The sequence below is a fragment of the Felis catus genome, chromosome B2, assembly GCF_018350175.1.
Source record: "Felis catus isolate Fca126 chromosome B2, F.catus_Fca126_mat1.0, whole genome shotgun sequence".
NCBI lineage: Eukaryota > Metazoa > Chordata > Mammalia > Carnivora > Felidae > Felis > Felis catus.
Window position 1 is genome coordinate 130,399,447 of NC_058372.1, and position 3,397 is coordinate 130,402,843.

General features: G+C 38.0%; 1 non-coding gene across 1 annotated transcript; it reads right to left on the bottom strand.

The window, feature by feature from the left end:
* Nucleotides 1–484: 484 nt before the first annotated feature.
* On the bottom strand, nucleotides 485–591 carry LOC111560744. Its single transcript, XR_002742719.1, has one exon. It is a non-coding gene; the product is annotated as a U6 spliceosomal RNA (small nuclear RNA).
* Nucleotides 592–3,397: the final 2,806 nt, after the last annotated feature.

Below are 3,397 nucleotides of genomic sequence, written 5' to 3' on the forward strand. Positions count from 1 at the left end.
CCTCTTTTATGGAACTAGATGAATAAGACCTTTTCCTTTTTTTTTTTTTTTTAACTGACTCATCAATGTCCAGGACCTTAGACAAGGGAGGCATGGGGGGAAGAAAAAACATATCACCACTCCCTCCAAGCCATGCAAGCCAGTTTGGAAAGGATGTGTTGGCCTTAGAAAATGTTTCTGGCAGTGTTACTATCCCTGGTGTCAAGAAGTTCATTGGAAAATTCCCTATATGGGTGGGCTCAAGATGGTTTGACAGTTAAAGAATCCAATCTTCAGGCAGAGGGAAGCAGTGGAAGTTAATTTTGGGTATTAATTGGTTTTACATTTGATAGGAAATAAAGTCTCAGTGGAACTTTCCTGGCTGTCTTTTTATCCTTCTAGGTAAGAGTACCATCTTACCTAGAGAAGGGCAAAAGCTTATTTTTTTTATAGACTTTGGAACATTGGGACTTTTTTGAGGGTTTTTAAAAAAATAAATATGAACAAAAACATGAAAGCCTTCACGAATGTGTGTGTCATCCTTGTGCAGAGGCCATGCTAATCTTCCCTGTATCATTCCAATTTTAGTATATGTGCTGCCGAAGTAAGCACTGGAACATTGGGATTTTTAAGGCTAAAGTACTCAGATGTGGTCTGTGCCCTCCTCCCTCGGCCCTATCCTCCCATCATTTCTCCTTCTTCATGCCTACACAAAATGAGAGAGCTCCTGAAAAGAACTCTGAATTTATCCAATAAAATTATAGGACAGTTATCCTATAATAACTGCTCAAACAAAGCAGTTATCCAGTTCAAACTTCTATCACATGTGAATTTATTCCAAAACATCTTAAGACATGATTGTTTTAAGATTTGCTTAAATACTCCCAAATAGACTGAAATTTGTGCTCTACATGAGGGCTCTTGAGCCTGATGGATGGTTCCTAGGGTTGAAGAGTCAGACAGAAACTCCTCCGGACTATGTAGATGAATATAGATTGTCACACTTCTTGGAGTTGGCCAATGTCCTCCAGATGTCGGTGAAGCAGAGAGTTACCTCCTTGCCCATTTTCCTCAACTGAATACACACTAGTCTTCAAAGGGACTTTTAACTGCTCTTTCACTCTTTCTTTCATAAGTGTCTGGAACCAGACCAGAGAGTATTTGGAAGTAAGTTCTGGTATAACTGAGGGCTCCCTTAGTAAGTCTTCCTTCAGAAAGTGGCTCAGTTAAATGTTCCTTCCTTCCATAATGTGAGGTTCCTTGTTGACAATTCTTATTATATTCTAACCCTCCCCATACAACTCTCTTTAACTGTCTGCTACTCAGTGTCTCCACATTCTCCCTCTGGACACACAGAACTGATCCAAGACCTTGCTCAGTCCTATGTGCCTTTTTAGTCCATTCCTGGGGTATCTTGGCTGGATGTCAGGGAGCTTCACCTGCTCTAACAAGTCCTGTCTTATACCTGAAGGGAGTCTTCTTATATGAGGGAATACGGGGTTGAGGTGATGGAAGTTTCTTTAACTCTTGTTCTACCTCTGCCCAATAACAGATCTGTGGTCTCATTTGCTCCTGAAGTTTTTGACACAAACATTATGATGACCACGAGAATTATTTTTTTCTTTCAATAGTCTACCAAGTCTAGTTTATGTAAGAAATGTGTATTCCTCCATTTAACAAATGTTTGTCACACTTTTTATGAAATAAAAAACCTGGCCTTTTTAATGTATAAAAGTACATGATTCTCATTTTTTTTAGGCATCCCTCCACCTTACATCTCAGTAAAGCCATACGTTAATTGACAATGCTTCTACAATTCAGATAAATGGCACCATGTTCCCAAGTTTCTTTATAATCCTCAAGATTTTCCCTTTTATCCAGAGAAAGGGGTTTTGGTGCTTTCTATAAAATTGGAAATTATGAGACACAGATTCCTTAGATATGATGACCAAGGATTAGGTTAAAGACTTGATGTATGGGGGGTTTTAAATATCTCTGCCTTTGAAATATTGGTCTTCAGTTTCCACTTAACTTTTCTAAGGTGGATTTGTGGTTCAGAAATTGAAAATTAGGATCGAGTCTTGAAATACATTTAGAGCTTGAATGGACTCTGTCATAGTATTTACTGTGATCCAGCCACTAGCCAGACCTGTCCTCATGGTGATTTCCTCAGGGTAGAATTTGATCAGCTCCACTAGATCTACACAGTACCTAGTAGTATATTTATATGAACTAGTGAGTGCTCCCAAGCCCCTTTTCAATTGATAAAAAAACCTACCTTATTTTACGATCTCCAGAGGTGTTTATAATGATGGCGATTTACAAAGTTAGAGGAAAAGACAGAACTGATAGGAAGTAATCAGTCAAAAGCTCACAGAACACATGGGGAGTGGGGACAAAGGGTCCGACCATGTGGGCAGTGAGTAAAAGAAATACAGCATTGGGTATGTGTGTTATAAAATAGATGATCTATGTCACTGTGAATAAAGCCTACAGAACCTTTGCATAATTTGGTTTCATTTTTGGTGAATGTTTTAAAATGCACATTTATAAAAAAATATTTTTTTGTAGGTAATTATATATTTTTCCCAGTTTTCTCAACTTACCATTTACAATGAACATGTATGATTATTGTTTATGAATGAGTCACTGTGTTGAACTAAAAACATTTCTGATATTAAAACTTCATTCTTGTTTCCTAAGAAATCTAATCAAAGTGATAGTAACATATTCTCACAAAGGATAGTCCATGAAATGGTGGAGCACATTATTCAGACACCACAATATGATAATCAGAAGACCATTACACTTCATAGAATACTATGCCCAGTGACAATGCCTGTGACAATGAGCTAATTGCAACCATGAGCACTGAGGAAGGAAGGTATATGAATCATTGGACAGACACTATTGTCATTAATACCTTATTGAGAATAAGGTATTAAGGTTTTTTACCATTACTGCTACTGCTCTGACTGTAGATTTATTTTCAAATTTTGAATTGATGACCACATAAAACTAAGAACAACACCCACAGAAATAACAAAATGTGAGTTAATGTATTCCAGAAGCCAGTCCTTACTAACCTCTGTAATGCATAGATATTTACATTTAGTGGTGAACTGCTGAACTGATAGGGTAGTATTTTTCAAACAATGATCTGGAGCTGTAATGATTCCTGTACACTCCCTTTGGGGCTGCTTTGGGTCAGGAGTAGGAGGTGGATGGAGGGGTTGGGTGCCTTTTCCCTCTTATTTCCTACCTGAGCATCCTTTGAGGCGTATTTTAAGATTTTTGTTTCCAGGATATTTCTTTGGCTCCTAGACCCTCTGTTCTCTCAATTCCCAAATTACTTATTATTTGGACCCTGCATTTTGGCACTTAGGCACGTACAGCCTGACACTGATGGACTTCTCCA